Source organism: Dendrobates tinctorius, unplaced genomic scaffold, assembly GCF_039654945.1.
Source record: "Dendrobates tinctorius isolate UK_male_01 unplaced genomic scaffold, ASM3965494v1 ptg000094l, whole genome shotgun sequence".
Taxonomy (NCBI): Eukaryota; Metazoa; Chordata; class Amphibia; order Anura; family Dendrobatidae; genus Dendrobates; species Dendrobates tinctorius.
In genome coordinates, this window is record NW_027361762.1 from 14879304 (window position 1) to 14906084 (window position 26781).

Here is a 26781-nt window from a genome sequence, read left to right on the forward strand (position 1 = left end):
GCCCCGTGGATCTCTGGGCTGAGGGGGAAACCTGCCCTGTGTGCTGCTGGTCGTGGCTGAGGGGAGACATGCCCCATGGGCCTCTGGTGGTGGGAGGGGACCTGCCCCGGGGATCTCTGGTCGTGGCCGAGGGGGAAACCTGCCCTGTGGGCCTCTGGTGGTGGGAGGGGACCTGCCCCGTGGATCTCTTGTCTGGGCTGAGGGGGAGAGCTGCCCCGTGGGCCGCCGGTTGGGGCTGAGGGGGTTAGACGTGGGCCACCGATTTGAAATGTTCACATCAGACAGATTGTACGTAGATTGGACAGGGGACACATTGGAGAATACATGAACATAAGGAGTCACACTTGCCTGCTCTTCTGTCAGCCAGACCAGACTAATGTGCAGTGATCATTGGTGGAGAGGAAAGATGGCTAAAGCCATGAAAGTGGAGCTTGTGGCATGTCCGTGTTGGTGTGAAGGAGCATGGATGTCTTATTGGCCTGATCCTTACCACCGACCCTAGAAGCAGTGATTGGTTCCCAAGTACAAGAGCTTTGTAAACAGACAAGTGTAGACTTCACTAGTGAGGAAAAGTATTTGTTCTTTTCTGTGGCTGTGGGAACAAATTGGGTTTAGTAGCTCTGTGCAGGATGTGCTGGAAATGTTTTCGTAATAATTTGAAAAAGTTATGAAATTTCCTATAAATGTCTGTTCTGTTCCTGATCTAAGGATCTCGGCTTTTAGTTGACATGAATCTGTGCTGCAGTTTATGTACATGCTCAGAAGTGAGGCAGGGCTGTGGAGATGAATCTGCTGCACTTTATGTGCATGCTCAGTAGTGACCAGTGCTGTGGAGTCGTAGATGAGATGAATCTGTACTACACTTTATGTACATGCTCAGTAGTGACCAGTGCTGTGGAGTCGTAGATGAGATGAATCTGTGCTGCACTTTATGTACATGCTCAGTAGTGATCATTGCTATGGAGATTAATCTGTGCTACACTTTATGTAGAGGCTCAGTAGTAACCAGTGCTGTGAAGTCGTAGATTAGATGAATCTGTGCTGTACTTCATGTACGTGCTCAGTAGTGACCAGTGCTGTGGAGTTGTAGATGAGATGAATCTGTGCTGTACTTCATGTACATGCTCAGTAGTGATCAGTGCTTTGGAGTCGGGGTGGAGATGAATCTGTGCTGCACTTTATGTACATGCTCCGTAGTGAGGCAGGGCTGTGGAGTTGGAGCCAGAACTCAGGGTAATTGAGACGTTGGAGGTTTGTCTTTCCAACTCTATAGCTCTCATCTGAATACTGTAAATTATATGAATATTTTGTTCACGTCCCTTTTTGGGGGTTCAGAAGTAAATTTTCTCCTTCGGCTCATTGGGGGACACAGAGACTGTGGGTGTGTGCTACTGCCGTCTGGAGGCTGACACTAGGCATACAAAAAACAAGTTAGCTCCTCCTCCGCCACATACACCCTCGCCCCGATAGCGGGCGGAAACCAGTTTTTTGCTTAGTGTCTTATGGAGGCACACGCAGTCTGGATCTCTCCAGACTATTTTTTTCTAGTTTACCATGAAGATGAGACAGGGGTGACGGAAAGGGTCCGATCTCCCCAAACCAACAACGGGTGAGCACGCGTTGAGTATCGCCTCTGCATGTCCTTTCCCGCACCGAGGGACATATCTGGGACTTTACCCCAGACATCTATTTTTTTTCTTTGTTTTTTGTTTTATGAAGATAAGAGGGGCAACGCATCCTATTGAAACAATCCGATTTCCCCAAACCAGCAACGGGCGACCACGTGCGAGTGTCCCTCCACGTTTCCTCTCCCGCGACATTATGCCAGACTTAGCCCTGTCCACCCCTAGGTATTGAAACCATGGGCTTGCACAGAGACACAAGACTAGTATGTGCGGCCCCCATGATTCCACCAACGCATGACGGCGGTGCTGCATGGCGGCAGACGGTCCCTTTCTTCGCCCCTGCAAGGCGGTCGGAGCTAGGGTCCCTGCACCGTCTTAAACAGAGTACCTCAGGTATGTGCTGGAGCGAGTGGAGGGCCCTGAGCAGCGTTTTCGGAGAAGTCTGGGGCACGCTTCCCCCCCCTTCCCTCACCCCCCCCCCTCCCTCCGCGCCTCTAACCTGGTTCGCCTCCCTCCGGGTATTGGCGCGGTCCGGGAGAAGTGGGGGGAGCTGCAGCCGGATGGCCGAGGTAGTGGTCTGCCGGCGTGCCAAGCGGGCGGACCGGCTCTAATTTAGCCCGCGGCTTTGGCCTGGGCCGCGGGCGGAAGTGCCGCACTGGGCGCATGTCTTTTCCGGCGCCGCCCCCCGTCACCAGCAAGGCATGGGGAGGCGGGCGGCCGGGGTAGCGGTCGGGCGGACAGTTTCTAAATTTAGCCCGCGGCTTCGGCCTGGGCCGCGGGCGGAAGCGCCGCCCTGCGCGTGACGTCATTTCCGGCGCCGCCCCCCATCTCCAGGGCGGGCGCCGGATTAAATTGAGGACCCGGCGGCAAGGCAGGGTAGGCCACAATAACAGAAGAATCGCAGCCTACCAGGAGTGAGGCAGCAGGCGAACTAAAGCACGGGGAGAGGCACGCAGGAGCGGGTAAGTGCGACCCCCGTCCCGGAGCCACACTAGGGCACTACAGGGTACCCTTCTCCCCCTCCTCCTACCCCCCCAAACCTTTAAGGGATTTTTTTGTGTGTGGGCTGACGCCAGCAGTATGTCTGGAAAAGGAAAAACGCACACGTTCCTTTATGCCACATGCGTTTCCTGTGGGGTTATGTTCCCACGAGCGCAGACTATTAAGTTATGTGAAGCCTGCGACTCCGAACGCGCCCAGGAGCTCTCCCCTGCGACAGAGCCCAGGGGTCTGGATCCCCCAGAATGGGCGTTATCACTCTCTCGGTCCATGGCTTCACTCACGAAGGCGATTGAGACCCTTCAGGCCCCGGATAGGGGTAGAGACGACGGCTCGCCTGTTTGGGAGGGTTCATCCACATCACAAGAGCCTCCGGCCTCCAGGGGCCCCGCACTCTCTAGGCAGACGCACTGGAAAAGAGCCCGTACTGCGTCTCCAGGCCCCTCCGGTGCCTCAGCATCCGTGAGTGCGGCATCTCGCTCACCGTCACCATTTTCTGGGAGCGAGCAGAGTTCAGGTGATGACTGGGAAGAATCCTTGGACCTGGATACCCTGGGGTTCCGGGAGACGGTAGACAGTCTTATTGAAGCAGTCAATCAGACTCTGGGTATTGACGATGATGTCTCCCTAACCGCAGGTCATAAGGTATCCTTTAAGAAGACCAGGAGACCACATAGAGTATTTAGCACTCATCCTGAGTTCGAGGATATAGTGCAGCGGCATAGGGAACGTCCAGACAAACGTTTTTCAGGACAAAAAACGCTGGAAACGAGATATCCGTTCGCATCGGAACTTTGTAAAAAAATGGGCGGAATCTCCGGTAGTGGATCCCCCAGTGTCACGCCTGGCTTCAAGGTCCTTGTTGTCAGTACCTAGCGGTTCTTCCATTAAGGACCCCACGGATCGTCTCATAGAAGGTTTAGCTCGCTCGGTGTATGAGGCATCGGGATCAGCGCTCTTTCCTTCTTTTGCGGCAACGTGGGTAGCCAAAGCCATGATGTCATGGTCAGATTCTTTAAACAAGGTCCTACAGGATAGAGATTTGCCGACGGAAGTGGCTGAGATAGCAAGTCAGATCGCAATGGCGGGTGACTATTTAATTAATGCATCCTTGGATGCGGCTAATGGCGCGGCTCTAGCAGCAGCAAATGCAATCGCCATTAGGAGAGCCTTGTGGTTAAGGTTATGGCGGGCTGATTCTATTTCTAACAAGTCTTTGACTTCCCTGCCTTTTCAGGGTAATCGGCTATTTGGGGAGAAATTAGACAAGCTCGTTTCAGATGCTACAGGGGGAAAAAGCAGCTTCCTTCCACAGCAAAAGACTAGGCCGCCTTTTCGCCAACCTCAGGCGCGCTTTCGAGCATTTCGCACCCCCGGGTGGATGGCAGCGGCCAGTACCTCCGCCCCAGCTCGCTATAGCCAAGACAAGGAGCGTCAGGTCACGTATAGAACCAACCCGCTGGGTAGGATGCGGGGCCGCCCGCCCAGATCAAGGGGGGCCAGGTCCCAGAAGCCCTCAGCGAAATGACTCGAGGCATCTAGTACCCGAGGACAGCAGAGTAGGCGGACGTCTGCGCAGGTTCTGCCGCGTCTGGGTCGTGGTGGCGCGCGACGCATGGGTGGCAGAATTAGTGTGTTCCGGGTACAAAATAGAGTTTGTCAAAGATCCACCAAGACGATTTTTTCTTTCCCGGCTTCCCAAAACGGAATCCCGGGCAGAGGCATTGCTAGGGGCCATTGAGGTGTTACGGCGCAACGGGGTCATTGTCCCTGTACCAGAGTGCGAGAAGACCCAAGGATTTTATTCCAATCTGTTCGCAGTCCCCAAGAAGGACGGAACAGTTAGGCCGGTTCTGGACTTAAAGCTCCTGAACAGGTTAATCAGGGTCAGGCGTTTTCGCATGGAATCTCTCCGGAGAATATTTGGCCTTGATCGATATCGAGGATGCCTACCTGCACATCCCTATTTTTCCCCCGCATCAAAGGTTCCTTCGGTTTGCAATCGATGGCCGGCATTTTCAATTTGTGGCCCTACCTTTCGGGTTGTCCACGGCCCCCAGGATATTCACGAAAGTGATGGCGGTCGTCATGGCCGTTCTACATTCTCGGGGCATAGTGGTTTTGCCGTACTTAGACGACCTCTTAGTAAAGGGGCCGTCCTTTCGGGCTTGCGAGGAGAATGTCAGCATCACACTGGATACACTATCTCGCCTAGGATGGTTGATCAACGGGAAGAAGTCATCCCTTACCCCAGCTCAGAGGATTCTATTCCTGGGGATGATTTTCGACACTTCCCGAGGGTTGGTAATTCTCCCTCAGGACAAGGCTCGGGCGCTCCAGCAGGGAGTCCGAAGTCTTCAACAACCAGGCCCTCACACTATCCGGTTCGGGATGAGGGTTCTTGGAAGGATGGTGGCGGCGATGGAAGCAATTCCGTTTGCTCAATTTCATCTCCGTCCCCTGCAGCATGCTCTCTTAGCGGCTTGGGACGGGAGTCCGTTCTCCCTCGATCATCAGTGCAGGTTGCCCTCTCAGGTTCGACGGGCGCTTCAATGGTGGACACGCGACTCCTCTCTTCGTCAGGGGAAGCCTTTTCCCCAGATCATTGGTTGGTGATCACGACCGATGCAAGTCTTTTCGGCTGAGGGGCAATCTTCCGGCATCACACGGCCCAGGGGCAATGGTCGCCTCAAGAGGCTCGTCTTCCGATCATCCTGTTGGAGATTCGAGCGGTGCGGTTGGCACTGCAGCGTTTTCAGCACTTGCTAGCAGGACGCCCAGTCCGGGTTCAGTCAGACAACGCCACGGCAGTGGCGTACGTGAAACACCAGGGAGGGCATGCGCAGCAGGGCAACCATGCGCGAGATAGAGCATGTGCTCCGTTGGGCCGAGAGGCACCACTCGGTAATCTCAGCAGTTCACATACCAGGGGTGGAAAATTGGGCAGCAGATTTCCTAAGCCGGCAGGGAGTGGCGGCCGGGGAATGGTCCCTTCACCCCGAGGTCTTCCAGCAGATTTGCCAATGATGGGGGACTCCAGAAGTGGATCTGATGGCGTCCAGGGAGAACGCCAATGTGGGCACGTTTGTCGCTCGGTCTCAGGACCTGCGAGCAATCGCGGTGGATGCGTTGGTCCTACCGTGGAGCCAGTTTCGGCTCCCATACCGGTTTCCCCCACTGCCGCTTCTCCCAAGGGTCATCAGAAAGATCAAGACAGAGGGGGTCCCGGCAATTCTGCTGGCCCCGTCGAGTATGGTACGCGGATCTAGTGCAGCTCCTCGCAGACGTGCCTTGGCGTCTACCGGAACGGCCAGACTTACTGTCTCAGGGGCCGATCTGCCACCCGAACTTAGGGGCCCTGGCTTTGACGGCATGGCCGTTGAATCTTGGATTCTGACCCAGGCGGGATTTGGGCGTGAAGTGGTTGCGACAATGGTTAGCGCCCGGGAGCCGGCCTCGGCGAGGATTTATCATAACACTTGGAAGGTTTTCTTTCATTGGTGTCGAGAACACGGGGTTGCGCCATTATCCTTTTCGGTCCCCAACATCCTGGCTTTTCTGCAGTCCGGCCTAGATGCAGGGTTGGCGCCGAGTTCCCTTAGGAGGCAGATATCGGCCTTGTCGGTCCTTTTTCAGCAAAAAATCGCTACCAATATGCAGGTCAGGATGTTCATTCAGGGGGTCTCTCATTTGGTGCCCCCCTATAGAGCACCCATAGACGCCTGGGACCTTAACCTGGTCCTGGGTGTCCTACAGGAAGCCCCGTTTGAACCGTTACAGGAAATTTCATTGGCATATCTCTCCAGGAAGGTTGCATTCTTGGTAGCCATAACTTCCATTAGGCGGGTCTCGGAGTTAGGAGCATTATCTTGCAGAGCTCCTTTTCTGACTTTTTTTTAAGGATAAAGTAGTCCTTAGACCACCGCCGCCTTTTCTGCCGAAGGTCGTGTCCTCTTTCCATATTAATGAGGACATTGTTCTGCCTTCGTTTTGTCCAGCGCCAGTACACAGTGGAAAGGGCGCTCCACTTTTAGATCTGGTAAGAGCTCTCAGGAGGTACGTGTCAAGGACAGCACCTTTTCGCCAGACGGACTCGTTTGTGATTCCCGAAGGGCGCAGGAAGGGTCTCGCAGCCTCACGGTCAACCATAGCCAGATGGATTCGCCTAACTATTCAGGAGGCTTACCGTATTAGAGGCGCACCTATTCCAACAGGGATAGGGGCGCACTCTACTCGGGCAGTGGGCGCCTCTTGGGCGCTTCGGCACCAGGCTTCGGCAGAGCAGGTATGCAAAGCAGCAACCTGGTCCAGCCTGCACACTTTTTGTAAGCATTACAATGTGCATACTCAGGCCTCGTCGGATGTGAGCCTGGGTAGGAAAATTCTCCAAGCAGCAGTGGCACACCTTTAGACAGGAGGGCATGCGGCTTGGATCGGTGAGTTGTCCTCCCACCCAGGGACTGCTTTAGGACCTCCCACAGTCTGTGTCCCCCAATGAGACGAAGGAGAAACATGGATTTTTGTGAGTACTCACCGTAAAATCCTTTTCTCCGAGACGCTCATTGGGCGACACAGCACCCACCCTGATAGCCAGTTGGCTCTTGTTTTTTTTTTTTAATTAGTATAATTCCTTATTTAATGTAGGGTGGTCCTTTTTCAGACATATGATTTTCTGCGTTAAGGCTAATTTATGGATGTTCTCCTACTGGTTTGGACTAAACTGGTTTCCGCCCGCTATCGGGGCGAGGGTGTATGTGGCGGAGGAGGAGCTAACTTGTTTTTTGTATGCCTAGTGACAGCCTCCAGACGGCAGTAGCACACACCCACAGTCTCTGTGTCCCCCAATGAGCGCCTCGGAGAAATGGATTTTACGGTGAGTACTCACAAAAATCCATGTTTCTGGATGTTAAGATTTCAGTACAGGATGGTAAATTGGTAACCAAGGCATTCCGAAAACCTACCTCCACAAATTCACTTCTTCATTACAATAGTGCACACCCCACTTGTATAAAAACTCCTTTACCATACAGTCAATTCCTCCATTTGAGGAAAGTTAACCCCTTCCCGACATGCGCCATACTAGTCCTGCTTTGCGGGAGATGCATTCCTGCAAACAGCAGTACTAGTACGTGCGGCGATTGCGCGGCCTCACGATGAGTGCCGCGGTGATCGCGTGCGGGTGTCAGCTGTGACAGCTAACTTTCCGCAGCAACGCCCACAATCGGTGTTGGCACCAATCGCGGGCATTTAACCCCTCTGATAGAGGAGTATCATGCAAGGAAGGGGGCTCCCAGCACGCCTCCACCAGGCCGCGGCGTCCTTCCGGGTCCTCCAGGGAAGGTGGCTTATGAGCGTCTGCTTCCTTTCCGGTCATATCCTGATTTGATACTCTGCAGAGTATCAGATAAGAGATCTGATGTACAATAGTAATGTCCCATAGTGGAAAAAATATATATTAAGTGTGAAATTATTTAAAAAAAAATCCCTAAATAAACAAAAAATATATTTTTCTAATTTATGTAAATAAAAAAAAAAAATAAAAGTACACACAATTGGTACTATCACCGCATCCGTAATGACCCGCGCTATAAAACTTTCCACTTGTTAACCTTTTCAGTGAACACAGTAAAAAAAGGCAAAAAATGCTTTATCATATCGCCGAAAAAAAAGTCCAATAAAATACAGATGTATAATAAAAATGGTTCCGTTGAAAATGTCATGTCCCACAAAAAACAAGCTGCCATACAGGATCATCAGCAGAAAAATAGTTATAGCTCTCACAATAAAGTGATGCAAAAATAATTATATTTTCTATAAAATAGTTTTCATTGTGTAAAAGCACAAATACATAAAAAAAGATATAAATGAGGTATCGCTATAATCATACTGTCCCGCAGAATAAAACTGCCTTACCAATATTACCACACTATGCACAGTATAAACCCGGTTTTTGGTGAATCTCCCAAAAATCAGAATAGAAAGCGATCAAAAAAATGTCATGTGCCCGAAAATGGTATAAAGAAAAACGTCAACTCGTCCCGCAAGAAACAAGCCCTCACATGACTCTCTGTTGGACAAAATATGGAAAAATTATATCTCTCAAAATGTGGTGGTGTAAAAACTAGTGTTCACAATAAAAAGCTGTTAAACATTAAAACCCGATATAAATCTGGTATCGCTATAATCGCACCAACCCGAAGAATAAAGTCGCCTAATCACTTACACTGTATGAGGAATGGCGTAAAAAATATATAGAACCAATTCTTCACCTGCTGTTAATTTTTTTCATTCTGCCTCCCAAAGATTGCAGTAAGGCTTGGCGCACATTTATCCTGTGCTCTATGCCGAGTGCTTACACTGGGGTTTCTGTGTAAAGCTGTGAAATACTTGATTCAGACAGAATCACTGGCAAAAAAATTCCCTATGAGGCAGATGAAGGCACTGTGGACACCATAGGACCTGTGATCTGGCGTTGTCCGTCTTTTTAGGATTGCATAAAAGTGCCATCGGCCACAGTTTTGTGCACTTCTGAAAAGGACACCGCTTTACAGAGGCCAGCAATATCGCTGTAAAGTCACCGATTTTGTGACGTAGCAGCGATATTGCTAGCGATATCGCTGCATGTAATACTTCCGACCGGCTCCCCCACAGGTTATCGCTGATCGCGCGAGAAGCTCCTGGACCATTCCTCGTCGGTCACTTCCTGCGGCGCTTCCTGTGGCGCCGATGAGCGACGCGTGGAGCCGGGCGGGAGGACGCAGGATCGCCTCGTCTAACAGGTAAGTAGCGATCCCCGTCCCCAGCGATGTCGCTGGTGAGATCTGCCTGTGTGGCAGCTCACTAGCGACCACCTAGCGATGCACCAGCGATCCTGACCGCGTCATATCACTGGTCGGGATCGCTGGTGCATCGCTAGGTGTAACGGTACCCTAACTCTGATAGTGAATGGATCCATAGGGGGTTTCATCTGAATCACATCACTCAGTGATTTAGATGGAAACCCCAAAGTAAGAGCTCGGCGTAGAGCACCGGATAAATGTGACCCCCAAACTTATGTGAAATGTGACATCAACCCCGCAGATATTATCCCACTTGCCACCGCTACAGGGGAAGTGGGAAGAGCCGGGCAAAGCGCCAGAAAAGGTGCATCTAATAGATGTGCCTTTTCTGGGCAGCTGCGGGGGTGGGGTGGGGGGGTCAATATCCATGGCCCCTTACCAGCCTGAGACTACCAGTCCCCAGTTGTCTGCTTTAGAAAGGCTGGTTTTCAAAAATAGGGGGCACCCCACGTCGTTTTTTTAAATTATTTAATTAAAAAAACAGCCTGGGGACCCCTTCTTGATAACCAGCCTTGCTGAAGCTGACAGCTGAGGGTTGCAGCCCCCAGCTGACTGTTTTTTCTTGCTGGTTATCAAAAATAGGGGGAACCACATTTATTTACACCACAGGAGTGGCAGAATACTCCCATCCGCCGCTCCTGCTGTCACTGTTAAACCGTTTATACCGTTCCCTGTGCGATAAAATTGATAAGGCAGTTTTATTCTCTGGGTCAGTACGATTTATAGACACCTCATTTATATTTTTTTTCTATGTTTTGGCGCTTTTATATAATAACTTTTATAGAAAAAATAATTATTTGTGCATCACTTTATTCTGGGAGCTATTACTTTATTTTTTCGCTGATGGAGCTGTATGGGGCTCAATTTTTGCAGAACAAGATGACGTTTTCAGTGGTACCATGTTTATTTATATCCGTCTTTTTGATCTCGTGTTATTCCACTTTTTGTTTGATGGTATGATAAAGTATTGTTTTTTGCCTTTTTTATGGTGTTCACTAAAAGGGGTTAATTAGTGGGACAGATTTATAGGTCGGTGATACCAAATGTGTACCAATTGTTTAGACTTTTTTTCATTCAAATATTTATTTAGTGATAGAATATGTAGATTTTTAAATTATTTTTTAAAAAATATTTTTACAATTTAAAATTGTTTTACTTCTTTTTAACTTTACACTTAGTCCCACTATGGGACAATCATTTTTTGCAAGCTGATTGCTTCTATAGCATGCAGAAGAAGCAGCAACTGCATGTGATAGAAGCTGTCAGTGCTGCACTGACACAGGGAGACTTGCTGATTATGCGCTGCGCATGAGCAACAAGTTTCCTAGCTTTGGTGAGCTGGATGTCGCCATGACGACATCCGCTCACCATGGCAACGATTGGGACCCCACGTCACGCCGTGGGGTCTCCGATCCAAAGGCAAAGGGGCTGCCTGTCAGCCCTGCGCCAGCTCTCGGAATGCTGCGATCTTGTTTGATCGTGATGATGTACTATTCCATCCATGGTCAAATTGTGCCAAGTCACATGAACGGAATAGTACATCGGATGTCAGAAAGGGGTTAATAGGTGAAACTAGACCCCACAATTTATTGCACAAGTTCTGTTGAATATGGTGCTGCCCCATGTCACACGTGAGGGCTGAGAAGGAAGGTGCGCTATGTCTTTTGAAGCACAGATTTTACTAGACTAGTTTACTGGTGACTAGTGATGAGTATACTCGTTGCTCGGGTGGTCTCCGAGTATTTTGGCGTGCTCGGAGATTTAGTTTCTGTCTATGCAGCTGCATGATTTGCGGCTGATGGACAGCCTTAATACATGTGAGGAATGCCTGTTTGTTAGGGAATCTCCACATGCATTCAGGCTGTCCAGCAGCCGCAAATTATGCAGCTGCGTCATCAAACTGAATCTCCAAGCATGCCACAATACTCGGAGGACACCCGAGCAAAGAGTATACTCGCTCATCACTACTGGTGACATTTGCGGAGCCTCGAAGGTGCCAGAACAGCAGAAACCCCCCCCCCCCCCCCCATTGTAGAAACTGCACCTCTCAATGAATTCATGTACAGCTGTAGGGACTATTTACTAACATCAACGCCAAGCTTTTATTCTGGAGGATTGTAACTCTGCCAGTCAGGTACCCACACATTGTATCCCCATACAGTGTATAGCCCCCCCCTTTATTTTAACGCCCCCATGCACTGTACCCACCTTGTGCTTCTGGCTATAGGCACCCTTAGATAAAGTGCCTTCTCTCCATTACAATAATGCCAAACATGTGGCCGCTTACTGTGATTTAGGCACAGTGGGGCTCAGAAGGAGAAGAAATTTGTATTTGGGAGCACAGAACTTTATGGATTTCTTTTGGGGTGGGAGGAGCCATGTTGGTTTTCCAGAGACTTTGTTCTACCAGTAATGTGGGAACCGCCTATAGTTCCAGTGACAGGTGACGGACCTGAGTGGGTGCTGGTTTTGTATGGGATAAATAAGGGCTTTTATTGGTAACATTTTGGGGTACATTATGTATTTCAATCGCTTCCATTATAAGGCTGAATCACATTCTTGTGTTCTACACAAGATGTGGTTCAGATGAAACCCCCCAACGTAACCACCCATCTCGAGGCAGATGGAGACACTCAGTTTGGTGTCTGCTCCGCTGGTGTCCATCTTCTTTGGCATGCACACATCTGTGGTCACCCACACTTGTGCGCTAAAAACATGCCTCAAATGATGGGACACCGCCAGAACACAGACCAGTCCAAAGTGTCTCCATCTCCCTCATAAGTGAGTGGTTCTGTCCCGGGTGTTGTCTGAATTGCGGATTTGGGGAATTTACATGGAACACTGATGTGAGCGCTCAGTGGAGAGCGCAAGGATAAATATGAGTCGAGGGTTGTTACGATTTCTGGGAGGTATAAGGAACAAATAGCAGTATGAGAATAGTTCTTTTATTTTTGTGCCATTCCTCATGCGGTATAAGTGATTCCTGTAGTGTAGAATGTAAGCCCTCAAGGGCAGGGTCCTCTTCTCTCTGTCCCAGTCTACCTTTGTTAGTTTGTTTACTGTAAGTGATATTTGTATTTTGATGTAACCCCTTCTCATGTACAGCACCATGGAATCAATGGTGCTATATAAATAATAAGGCAGATTTATTCTTCAGGTCAGTGCAGTACCAGATTTATTTCGTTTTATCTTTTTAGATTTTGTTGCTATCACACAGTAAAAATGCTTTTTTTTTTTTTTTTTTTTTTTTTGGCCATACTCTGAGAGCTGTAACTTTTTTTCTTTTGGCAAACAGAACTGTATTAGGGTTTATTTTTTGCTGGACAAGTTGCAGTTTTTTTTGTACTGGGGTACATAATATTTTTTTAATCACTTTTTCTTCAGAGTTTTCAGGCAGAATGAACAAACCCAACAATTCAGTTATTTTTAATTTTTGCGCCATTCACCATGTGGTAAAAGTTATAAACAAATCTGTCTTATCGGGTCGGAACGATTACAGTGATACCAGATTTATAATTTTTTATTCTTTGCTCCGTTTACAGATTAAACTATTTTACAAAAATGTAATTACTTTTTGCATCATTATACAGAGGCCGTGTTAGGGCTTGTTGGTTTTTTTTTTTTTTGGTTTTTTTTTGCGGGGTTGTTTGATGTTTTCATTTATACTGTTCTTTTTGACATATGACTTTTTGAACTTTTATTCACTTTTTTGTGGTTAAGTTTGATGAAAAAGTGACACGGAATTCGCCAAACAGGATAAATAACGTGCCAGTTCTGGATATTGAGATGCCAATTGTGTACTTTTGGTTGTTTTATCACAAATTCTGCTTTTTGAGTGTGGATTTTAGTGATATATATATATATTTTTTTTGTTTTATTGTACTGCCATCAGTAGGGGGTTTGGAGCCTTTTGGTCTTCAAAAATAGAAGTGGCCTGAGCTTTCCTTGGAGGTTTTGTCATGCCTCGCAGCTAGCATTCTCTCAGAATGTGTCTTCAGCGCTGATGGTGTCCTGACAGATAGGCGCATCTGGCTGTACCTTGAAAATGTAGATCGCCTATCTTTCATCAAAATGAACAAGTCATGTATCTCCAATGACTTTTGCACCCCAGTTGCACATCGAGCAGACTGGGCGATGGTGTTGTTTTTAGTGTCATGTATTGATCTCGCATTGCAGTCGATGTCTCCTACTGTGCCTGCTGTTGCTACTGCTTCTGATGTTATAAACAATTTTTGAAATGTGGAGACCACAAGTTGGGTTTCCATCTGGGGGGGGTTGCCTGTAGTGGAAGGGGTGTCAGAGGCCCATTATATTATTTCTACTCTATGGAAATTGATGCCACTTTTGTGCTGTGACAATTACATTTTTTGAAATGTGGAGACTCCAAGTTGTTTCTCCATCTGGTGGGTTGCCTGTGTAAGTAGGGCTCCCAGACATGTAGTTCTGCACTCACTTTCCGTCAACTACCTGATACTTTCCGTACGTATTTTTATTTATTATTCATTGCTTATATAGTGCTATCTTATTCTGCAGCGCTTTACAGACACTATCATGGCTGTCCCCATAAATTCCCTATCATTATGTCTTTGGAGTGTGGGAGGAAACCGGAGACCCCGGAGGAAACCCACACAAACACGGGAAGAACATACAATCTCCTTACAGATGTTGTCCTTGGTGGGATTTGAACCCAGGACCCCAGCACTGCAAAGATGCAGTGCTAAGCCATCATGCTGCCCTACAGTACCAATAGTACTGTATGAAACTGATGTTTGTTTGTTTGTTTGCCGTCTGAGCAGGGCTGTGGAGTCGGAGTCGTGGAGTCGGAGTTAGTTTTGGTCGGAGTCTGTAGAAATGTACCGACTCCGACTCCAGCTTTAAAAAAAAATGTATTAATATTTCATAATTGAACTTTCATATGAATTTTATAAATGTTACTCAAATATATATGTTCTATAAAACTATGAACAGTGATAAGCAGTTCTGCTGGAGATAGAGACATTTCTTACTACTTGTGTGTCACTGTTCTCCACTGCCCTTATCTAATCTTATACTTGGCTAACCTCATGCTGCCCCAACCCCCTACTTACAATGTATGAAACTGAAAGTGAAAATGTGTTGCAAATTCTTAGTAGTAAAGCTCCTCCTCTAGACTAGATCATACTAGGTGTGCGTCTTCCAAGCATCTCACAGCTGCCTGCTACTCAGAAGAGGAAGACTGTAAGAAGTATTATCCTTTCAACAAACTTTGCATCAGTTAACTGTGAGTACATGAGGAATAATAACAGTATTACTGACCACTATATCAGTTGTACGACCTGGCAATAATTTTGTACAATTGTTTTTAGGAAAAACAATTGTCATTTGGATTGTGAATGCAGAATTAAAAACCTGAGAATGTCAAAGAAGCATCACATTAAATCAGCTGTATTTGAACATTTCACCATCACTCAAGATAGAAAACATTATGTCTGTCAGTGTATGACAAATGATCCAGACGAAAACAAATGCTGTGAAGCCAAGATGACTGCATATTCAGGCAAAGATAAAAATTATCCTACCAGAGCTTCTAATCTAAAGAGACATTTACAGCGCTTTCATCCAGAAGTACTGAAAGCAGTGGATGAGAAAGACTGCATCCAAACCAATGAACCAGTGCCCAGCTCTTCCAGCCAAACAAAGGAGCAGAGAACTTTGCAGCCATCAGTTGCAAGATATTTTGTCAGTGACAAAGTTACTGTGACAATGACAGTAGATACATTTAAAAAACAGATCATAGAGCTTGTTGTAAAGGATAGTGTGCCTATTTCATTATTTTCACGACCAGCTTTTATGTGTCTGAATGGGGAAATGGCCCGCAAGCTTGGTGTTTCTCTGGAGAGAGAGAGTATTAGAAAATTAGTAATCGAAGAAGCTTTTAAACAAAAGGAAGAACTTAAAAAAAACTCTCAAGGGACGCTTTCTGTTTCTTAAAATGGATGCCTGCACACGTCACAGAGTGAACTATTTTGCCATTAATGTCCGATTTGTTTGTGACAAAAATGAAATAGTTACCAAGACATTGGCAGTAAAAGACACCAAAGCTCATCACACCAGTGAGTTTCTCCAGGTCTTGGTGGAAAAGGTTCTGTAAGACTATGAACTTAAAAAAGAGCAAGTTCTTTCTGTCGTAACTGACAATGCTTCAAATATGATAAGTACTATTAAGCTAATGAATGAGAGTAATGATGGTGACCAGCAGCTAGAAGAACATTCTGGGTCCACAGACACAGAAATGTTTGAAATAGAGGAACACAGTATTGTAACTGAGGAGCAAACTGAAGTTGCTTCAGATGAACAGCAACATGATAGTTTAGATGATCTTGTTGAAACTGTGTCAATATGTTCTTTCATTCATCACATGCGCTGTGTTGTGCATACGCTACAGCTGGCTATAAGAGACAGTCTGCAAGAAGGACATGCTGCTGCACTGATTGGCAAGGTGAGAAAATTGGCTACTGTTGCCAGAACCCCTAAAGTTGACTCAATTTTGAAGAGACGTGCTGGAAAAGGGGCAATTATTGATCAAGCCACACGATGGGGCAGTACTTAATGATTCAGCGCTTGGTTGAACTGAAAACCTTTCTTGTAGACATGGCTAACCCTCAACTGATGCTAAATGAAAGTCAGTGGAATCAGGTGACTGAGCTGGAAAAATTGCTAGAGCACCCATTTACAGTGACTAAAAAATTACAAGCAGAGGACTTAACTCCAGGTATTTTCTTAAAGGAGTGGAAGAACCTGATGTTTCGCCTGTCCCAAAGAGGAGGGTTAATTGCAAGTGGCATTGCTACATCAATGAAACGGAGAGAGGAGATACTATTACAAAATAACATTCTTTTGGCAGCTGTTTATGTAGACCCAATGCATCGGATTCTTCTAGATGATCAACAGCTAAGTAAAGGAAAAGAAGCTCTGTTTGAAATAGCAGTAAGGATGAAAGGGTTGCAGAACTGTCAGGAGGAACAAGAAGAATTTGGTCGTCCTGCCACATCTTCACCCTCATCATCAACTGATGAAGAATTTAATTTCGAAAAATATTTGGATCACAAGGACCGTGCAAAGCGTTCCCGCATAGAAGAGTCATCCCCATCAAGGAACACAGCCAGTACATTTCAGCAGAATTTTTCATGTGCACTAAAAGAAATTGAGAAATTTGACCGTTCATCAAATATAACAGTGCAACAAGCGATTCCTCTGTATCCTGACATTGTCAGAGATGTTGCCCGAGTGGTTACTGCTTTGCCACAAACACAAGTTAGTGTAGAGGTGTTGTTCTCTGCTCTCAAAATAATTAGATCAGATTTGAGGGCATCCATGAAGGAGGATCTGACAGAGGCAATACTTTTTTCTGAGGACAAATTTATAGATTTCTTCTTATTAACTGCATAAGTGTTTATTGCATATTTACTTACAGTTTAGAAAAGTTTATAAAAGTTATTTGCTATATTCTAATTGTATTCTGTAGTTTTTGCTCTAAGTGGTCTGATTACTTATATGATGGTGAGAAACTGAATAAGCACGATGTTTAATATTTTACAACAGTAAATTTGTTGTTATGAATTGGCCATTTATGAAGGAGTCGGAGCCGGAGTCGGAGCCTGATAAAATCCAGGAGTCGGAGTCGCAACTGTGGCTTACCGACTCCACAGCCCTGCGTCTGAGTGTGGCTGGAAAAAAAATAAATGGAGGTGTTGTATGAGGTATCATGGCTCCCAGCTAAGAAGGCTTCCACCGTTCCAATAACCACCAGGTCCTCATTGAAATTTCAATTCTAAGCTGTAAATGCTGGCCCAGACCCTAACATCTCATGCATTGTCCATGGCTGACTGCTGCTGTGCCATTGGCAAATTTTGTGTGGGTTGACACCAGTTTTCATGGTGTTTACCCCTAATTTTAGCTGTTTGGGAAGCTTTTTATCACCCCTTAAGCTGTTGTGTATCTGTTTGGTTTTGCCTCCCATTGAATCCAATGGGGCTCGGGGGTACGTTCATCTAACAGTTAGTCGAACGTGTAATCATTCGGCAAGCCGAACCTTGAAAGGTTCTCTCACCTTTACTTGTGACCCCCCCTTGCAACAATTTAAATACTGCTATCACGATTGCAGCGGTATTTAAGGGGTTAATCGGCCCTGATCGCTCGCAAAACTGGCTGGGTCTGATACATGTACAGTGACACCTACGGGAATAGCCGCTGTGCTATTCCTTTATTACCAGTTGTTGTTTTAAAACTGCAATGAGGGAATAAGAACTGTTAGGGTGCGTGCACACGCTGCGGATTGTCCTGCGGATTTTTCCGCACTGATTTGTCAAAAGACCTGCGGTTTATCTGCAGTTTTTCTGTGGTTTAGCCTGCGGTTTGACACCTGCCATGAGGCAGGTGCCAAACGGCAGCGGAATCCGCACAAAGAATTGACATGCTGCTGTTTTGAAACCGCAGTAAATCCGCAAGGAAAAATCTGCACTGTCTGCACAGCGGTTTTCATTTTTCATTGATTTTAATGGTACCGTACACCGCAGCAGAAACTGCTGCGGATCCACAGGACCAAAACCGCTGCTAATCTGTCGCCCTATTTTTCGCCTATCAGCTGCCGGCACCGCCATGAGGGGCTTATCTACAGCATTCTGTAAATTTTTTTTTTCTTATCTTTCAGGTTACATCTGGGGCTTCTCTACAGCATTACAGAATGCTGTAGATAAGCCCCTGATGTCGGTGCCGGCAGCTGATAGGTGAAAAATAGGGTGAAAGATTCCCTTTAATGATCTCTGTTTTTTATGGGTATTGGAAGTTGTTACGTGGTTAGAATAACAAATTCAAACTGTGGAATCTTCTGATATTTTATTTTCAGAGCTCCATGAGTCACACAACATCAAGGTGTAGTAGGTGTAATAGCAAATACCTCTAATTAGAAATTTAGTATATTTCTTCAGAGTCGCAATATCTCTTACCTCATGTAGGACATTGCAGTAGCTTAGGTTACGACTAGTGATGAGCGAGCATACTCTGTAGTGCTCGGCGAGTGCCGAGCATTTCCAGGATTGTTCGGCGGGAGTTCGAGTCCCCGCCCTGCATGTTTGGCGCTCTTAGGCTAGGTTCACATTGCGTTAGTGCAGTCCGTTCAACACATGCGTTAAACGGACTGCACTAACGCAAGTGCCTTGTAAAGACTGCGTTATGCGATTACGCTAGCACAGATGCTCCATCTGCGCTAGCGGTGACGGACCCCTGAACGCTGCAGGCCGCGTCCGAGGGTCCGTCACAGAATGACGGCACATGCCGATTATGACATGCGTTAGCGATGCCCTACATAATTGCAGTCAATGGGTGCGCTAACGCATCCATTACATAGCGTTGTTGCCGCTATGTAATGGATGCCATCAGCGCATTGCCATTAATGCAATGTGAACCCAGCGTTAGAGGGCCAATCAACATGCAGGGATTGTTTGCCACGCACTGTAATGCTGCAGTCATGTTGGTTGTGGCATTACAGTGATTGGCTGGCCGCACATCGTCATCAGGTCTCTATCAGACCTGGCGCTGCCCTGCTCGTCAGTCAGCTCCAAAATCACCAGTGTAGGGAGAGCTGCCATAACCATAATTGAATACATAAATCCAGCTAAATCAACAGTCCTTCTACGGACTAATTACGGGGTGTATAGATTGCAGTGCTAGGTAGGCAGGAGAGTGTTTGTGGCTATATACATATCTGTGCATGCAGGCAGTGTATGTGGGTATATAGATATCAGTGCTAGGCAGACATTGTATGTGGCATACTTCATTGCATACATCAAGAGGGTCCATTCCATTACTGTCTGCTGCTGCCTATTACATATATTGACCGTGTATGCATAGCCCCAGGTATCAGTGGCCAGGAATAATTTTTTTGCATCTTAATCCTGATTATTTTATTCAAAAGCAAACCAGAGCATATGTTTTTTTTTCTCCATTTGTTTGTTGACACTGCAACAAGAGAGGATCAGAATTGGGGGGGAGGGAGGGTTATAAGTGTGGGTATACAGTTGTGGCCAAAAGTATTGACACCCCTGCAGTTCTGTCAGATAATACTCAATTACTTCCTAAAAATTATTGCAATCACAAATTCTTTGGTATTATCTTCATTTAATTTGTCTTAAATGAAAAAACACAAAGAGAATAAAGCAAAACATTGACCATTTCACACAAAACTCCAAAAATGGGCCAGACAAAAGTATTGGCACCTTCCGCCTAATACTTGGTTGCACAACCTTTAGCCAAAATAACTGCGACCAACCGCTTCCGATAACCATCAATGAGTTTCTTACAATGCTCTGCTGAAATTTTAGACCATTCTTCTTTGGCAAACTGCTCCAGGTCCCTGATATTTGAAGGGTGCCTTCTCCAAACTGCCATTTTTAGATCTCTCCACAGGTGTTCTATGGGATTCAGGTCTGGACTCATTGCTGGCCACCTTAGAAGTCTCCAGTGCTTTCTCTCAAACCATTTTCTAGTGCTTTTTGAAGTGTGTTTTGGGTCATTGTCCTGCTGGGAGACCCAGCTTTCTCACACTGGGCCCTACATTATGCTGCAAAATTTGTTGGTAGTCTTCAGACTTCATAATGCTATGCACACGGTCAAGCAGTCCAGTGCCAGAGGCAGCAAAGCAACCCCAAAACATCAGGGAACCTCCGCCATGTTTGACTGTAGGGACCGTGTTCTTTTCTTTGAATGCCTCTTTTTTTTCTCCTGTAAACTCTATGTTGATGCCTTTGCCCAAAAAGCTCTACTTTTGTCTTATCTGACCAGAGAACATTCTTTCAAAACGTTTTAGGCTTTTTCAGGTAAGTTTTGGCAAACTCCAGCCTGGCTTTTTTTATGTCTCGGGGTAAGAAGTGGGGTCTTCCTGGGTCTCCTACCATACAGTCCCCTTTTCATTCAGACGCCGACGGATAGTACGGGTTGACACTGTTGTACCCTCGGGCTGTAGGGCAGCTTGAACTTGTTTGGATGTTAGTCGAGGTTCTTTATCCAACATCCGCACAATCTTGCGTTGAAATCTCTTGTCAATTCTTCTTTTCCGTCCACATCTAGGGAGGTTAGCCACAGTGCCATGGGCTTTAAACTTCTTATTGACACTGCACACGATAGACACAGGAACATTCAGGTCTTTGGAGATGGACTTGTAGCCTTGAGATTGCTCATGCTTCCCTAAAAATTTGGTTTCTCAAGTCCTCAGACAGTTCTTTGGTCTTCTTTTTTTTTTTCTCCATGCTCAATGTGGTACAAAAAAGGACACTGGACAGAGGTTGTCAACTTTAATCCATGTCAACTGGCTGCAAGTGTGATTTAGTTATTGCCAACACCTGTTAGGTGCCACAGGTAAGTTACAGGTGCTGTTAGTTACACAAATTAGAGAAGCATCACATGATTTTTCGAACAGTGTCAATACTTTTGTCCACCCTCTTTTTTATGTTTGGTGTGGAATTATATCCAATTTGGCTTTAAGACAATTCTTTTTGTGTTTTTTCATTTAAGACAAATTAAATGAAGATAATACCAAAGAATGTGTTTGCAATCATTTTCAGGAAGAAACTATTATCTGACAGAATTGCAGGGGCGTCAATACTTTTGGCCACAACTGTACCATCATAGAATCCACAAATCCAGCTAAACCAACAGTCCTACGGACTAATTACAGGGTATATAGATTGCAGTGCTAGGTAGGCAGGGAAGTGTATGTGGCTATATACATATCAGTGCATGGCATGCAGGCAGTGTATGTGGGTGTATAGATATCATTGCATACATCAGGAGGTCCATTCCATTACGGTCTGCTTCTGCTACCTATTACATATATACCTAGCCCCATGTATCAGTGGCCAGGAATAATTTTTTTTGCATCTTAATCATGATTCTTTTATTCCAAAGCAATCCAGAGCCCCCTTTTTTTTCTCCATTTGACACTGCAGAATACAGCCAGATCCTTTTCATAGTACAGCGTGAAAATCCAGCTATTTTAAACGGGTTTGCCTGTCTCCCAGTCAACACATTTGAGTGTGCAGAAAATTCTGCCATTTTTTTTTGTGGTACTGTATAAAAAAATTTTTTGGAGTGTCTTATACAATTTCTTGACACCATTTTGCTGCCAAAAAAAATATTTAGATCCAGGGCAGATATTTTCCACAGGGTCTTGTCCGTCACACAGATTGCATATCACTGCGCTTGTGCCATTTCAGGCCTCCATTTTTTTTGTTGTGTCTTAGCCTACTTATTGACACAATTTTACTGGCCAAAAAATAAAAATACAGGCCAGTTATTTGAAAGTGTGGTATTTCCGAGAGACACCTCATCTATCTGGGCTACAAATTGTGGCATTTGAGGCCTCTATTCAACTTTTTTTGCTGTGTTACCCTAGTTTTTGACACTATTTTCCTGTAAAAAAATATAAAAATACCTTGGCCGCATATTTTACAGTGTGACATCAACGTCACACACCTCACCTATCTGTGGGTTAAAAATTATGGCATTTCAGGCCTATATTGAACTGTTTTCACTGTGTCTTTTTGGCTAGTTAGTGACACTATTTTTCTGTTTTAAAAAAAAAAAAAAAAAAAAAACAAAACTGCCAGATAATTTAAAGTCTGGTATCTGTCACACGACTCGCCTATCTGTGGGCTAAAAAATGTGGCATTTTTGTTGCTCCATTGAAATGTTTTTGCTGTGTCTAAGGGTACCGTTACACCTAGCGATGCACCAGCGATACCGACTAGCGATATGACGCAGTCAGGATCGCTGGTGCATCGCTAGGTGGTCGCTAGTGAGCTGCCACTCAGGCAGATCTCACCAGCGACATCGCAGGGGACGGGGATCGCTACTTACCTGTCAGACGCGGCGATCCTGCGTCCTCCCGGCTCCACGCGTCGCTCGTCACAGCAGGAAGCGCCGCAGGAAGTGACCGACGAGGAATGGTCCAGCAGCTTCTTGCGCGATCAGCGATAACCAGCGGGGGAGCCGGTCGGAGGTAAGTATCATATACAGCGATATTGCTGCAACGTCACAAAATCTGTGACTTTTCTGCGATATTGCTAGCGATATCGCAGTGTGTAATGGGGGCTTTAGCCTAGTTATAGTTATAGACACTATTTTTCTGTTCTAAAACAAAATACAGGCCACATATTTTAAAGTGTGGTATCTCCGTTACACGCCTCACCTGTATGTGGGCTAAAAATTGTCATTTGTGGGCTCCACCAAGATGGTGAGCGTCGTTGATGCCATAATTGGCATTACCAGCCCACTTCTGTGTTCTGAAACGCTCTCTGCTCACAATCAAAGAGGATGCATTGCAAGGGGAGCACAATGAGATGGAGCAAGGGAAGTATGCAGCAGGGCTGTGGAGTCGGTAAGCCAAACTTGCGACTCCGACTCCTCAATTTCCCTTACTCCGACTCCAACTCCGACTCCACGACTCCGACTCCGACACATATTGCTTATATTTAAGTGAAAAATTTATTGTAATACAATGTGAACCTCAGACATTTAATCATTTTTATGATCCAATAATCAAGATATTTAGATAGAACAGACTATATATTGGTGTACTACCCGGTTTTCATTCTTTTTGGTACAGATACGATATGGATAGACAGATATGGATAAATGGATAGAGCAGATTTCTAATCTGCTTTTGCTATTGAAAACATTATCTATGAGCTCAAAAACCTTTCAGGTGATGCAGTTTTTTAAAAAGATGATCAGCTTTTGCAGCTGAAAAACGTATCCTCAAAAATCACAGGAAAAACACTGTGTGTGAATGTAGCCTTAGATCAGGAATATAACAGCCATTTATAGGACATTTCATAACTTTCCCAAACTCCTATGAAAAAATATTCAGCACATCCTGCATTGAACTACTGTACCCAATTTATTATATATTTTAGGAGTCGGAGTCGGTCCATTTTATACCGACTCCAACTCCGACTCCACCAAAATGAGCACCGACTCCGACTCCACGACTCCGACTCCGACTCCACAGCCCTGGTATGCAGGGTGATTACACACAGCCCAGCCTAATCTCATCCCAACGTAGATTGAGTTACAATGAGGAAGAGGAAGAACAGGAGCTACTTTGATGCGCTATAGACAGTACTACAACCACAACTGCCATACCGTCTGTTCAGCATGGATGGCCTGAGGACAGTGAGGAGGAGGAAAGCATGGTCAGTCATCCTCTTGGTGAGGACACAGGAGTCTTGCCTGTTAGCAGTCTGGCACACATGGCTGAATTTGTAACGCTGCCTTTCCCGTGACCCCCGCATTCTCAAAAATTTGGGTGTGAGTCATTACTGGTTGGTGACACTTCTAGACCCACGCTACAAGGAGAACTTTCTATCTCTTATTCCAGAGGCAGACAGGTCTACTAAATGGTGTAGTACCAGAGGGCCCTTGTTGCCCTCTGGTACTGCACCATCTGAATGCCGCAATCTGAAAACGCTGGCGGCTGATGTCACAGTTTGTTGGACAACCAAGGAGTACAGGCGAGAGAGACACAACTCTAATCCAGCAGAGGCAGGGTAACACTGACAAAGTTCTGGGAGAGTTTTCTCAGACCCTCCCATCGCAGTGGCCATGAGGCATGGGGTACTCTCACAAGGAGTGCAAAGTTTTGGAAGATGGTGAGGGAGTACCTTGCTGACTGTACCAACGTCCTCTGTGATTCCTCTGTGCCTTATAATTGGAAAATCTATATGCACAACCTCAACAATGTATACATAGAGGTATGATGATAAACTGCAAAATATGAAGATTAAAAAAGTCTTAATATTTAATAAAAAGTTGAATAAAATAATATTGGATCAAGCTTCTGGAACAAAAATAGAAAGTACAGGAGCATGGGAACACAAGGTAAGTATAAACTTTTTTTTTTTTTTTTTTGCAATTAGAGTACTCAATAAACAACCAACTTTCAATTAGAAAACAGGATATTGAATCAATATCAAATAATGAATGGCATGTAAAGTGCAAAATGTAGACATGCATCAAAAATTAAAGGATATTAAAGAAAAAAGCCAAATCTCGATAAGAAATCGGAGTGCAGAGTTAAGCCCCCATCTCACATAGCGAGATCGCTGTTGGGTCACCGATTTTGTGATGCAACAGCGATCTCGCTACGTGTGACACATAGCGGCGATCGGGCCCCTGCTGTGATGTCGCTGATCATGCTCGAATGTCCTGGGCCATTTTTTGATCGCTGGTGTCCCGCTGGCCAGCATGCATCGCTGTGTTTGACAGGGACAACGACGAACGACCTCAATACTACAGGTCTGAGATACAAGGTCACAACGACCGTCGTATCGTTCCGTATCCTTGCTGCGTCGCTGGTGAGATCTGACTGTTTGACATCTCACCAGCGACCACATAGCGACGCACCAGCGATCCCTACCAGGTCGTATCGTCGGGATCGCTGGTGCTTCTCCAAGTGTGACGGTACCCTAAAGAAAGTCTACTGACTTGCTCATGATGCAAGCTGTGCAAATATATATAAATTGAGTTGAAAATCAGCAAAAACAAAGTGTAAAGTGCATAAATAAATGGCTGCTAAATAGTTCATGATGCAAACAGTGCCAATATATAGAAATTCAAAGTCTATCCAAAGACATGAAAAGTGAAAGGAAGTACCTATAAAGTGCTTGATATGTGAATCCCATCTGCCATGCACTCTCACCCCGACAGCGGGCCCAGGGGTATTTCAGCTTTTGCGTTTCCATTTTTTGCTCCCCTTCTTCCCAGAGCCATAACTTTATTTTTCATTAATATTGCTATGTGAGGGCTTGTGTTTTGCGGGACAAGTTGTACTTTTGAATGGCATTATTGATTTTACCATATCGTGTACTGGAAAACGGGAATAAAACTCCCAAGTGCGGTGAAATTGCAAAAAAGTGCAATTCCACAATTTGTTTTTTAGATTTTTTTTTTCTCACCATGTTCACTAAAAGTTGAAACTGACCTGCCATTGATTCTCCAGGTCATTGTATGTTCAAATATCAAAAATGTTTAGTTTCTTTTTTATTTAAGTGGTGAAAAAAATCCAAAGTTTGTAAAAAGAAATTAAAAAAAGTCACCATTTTCCGAGACCCATAGTGCCTCCGTTTTTCGTGATATAGGGCTGGGTCAGGGCTTATTTTTTGCTTGACGAGCGGACGTTTGTAACGATACCATTTTGGTGCGTATGCGAACTTTTGATCGTCTGTTTTTGCATTTTAATGCAATGTTGAAGCAACCAAAAAAATGTAATTCTGACTTTTTGACTTTTATTTTTCTCGCTGTGCCATTTACCGATCCGATTAATTCTTTTTATATGTTGATAGATCGGGCTATTCTGAACGCGGCGTAACCAAATATGTGTATATTTGATTTTTCTTTTTAATTTTATTTTGAATGGGGGGGGGGGGGGGATTTGAACTTTTATTTCTTAATATTTTTAAACATTTTTTTTTTACTTCAATAGCACCCATGGGAGACTAGAATCTGCTATCATCCGATCACTTGTGCTACATAGAACATGGCTGTAGCCCTGCTCTATATAGCAGAAATGCTCACTTGCTATGATCGTCGACCACTGGGCAGCGCTCATAGCTCTCTGGCTATGACAACCCCAGCGGTCTCTTGCAGAGCCTGGGTTGTCATGCTGACCCATCAGTGCCCTATGGTCATGTGACATGGGCGCCGATGGGAGGAGGTAATGACGCGCTTCCTGCGCATGCATATTAAATGCCGCTGTCATTTATCATGTTAACAGCCGCGCTTGATTCGCGATTTCACCCACGGCTGTCAGGAGCACAAATCAGCTGATCATATCAGCTGTCATGTGCCAGAAAAGGTGCGGGCTCATTGCCGGAGCTAGCTTCAAATGGTGAGGCGTCCAATGTCGGATATATCTGTCAGTGGACGTTAAGGGGTTAATCACGTTTAACGTTTTCTAGTTCCAGTGTATTGGGGCAAGGCTGTACACTGGGTCTTTACCTTGTTCCCCTCCCTACACCTGCCTCTGGTGTTTGAATGATGGGTCACTGCCTCCTCTTTGACACTTTGCGCCGGGATTGCCACTGGTGACACATGCTCACATTAATTTTCCGGCTAGTCTTCATTAGTCTTCCTGCTGCTGGGGAGGCACATGTGCAGATGAAATGCTGGCTCATTGATGTCTCTAAATGATATTGAGCCATGATTTCAATCTGCACATGCGCCTCCCCCCCCCCCCCCCCCCCCCCCCCATTTTTTTGCCAGCTAAAGCAAAAAGTGATGTGATA

The 26781-nt window shown here is 45.8% G+C and overlaps 1 protein-coding gene across 2 annotated transcripts in view; it reads left to right on the forward strand.

Moving 5' to 3' along the window:
- POLDIP3 (DNA polymerase delta interacting protein 3) overlaps positions 1-26781 on the forward strand; it is a 137725-nt gene that overhangs the window by 1121 nt on the left and 109823 nt on the right. The window lies entirely within an intron of this gene.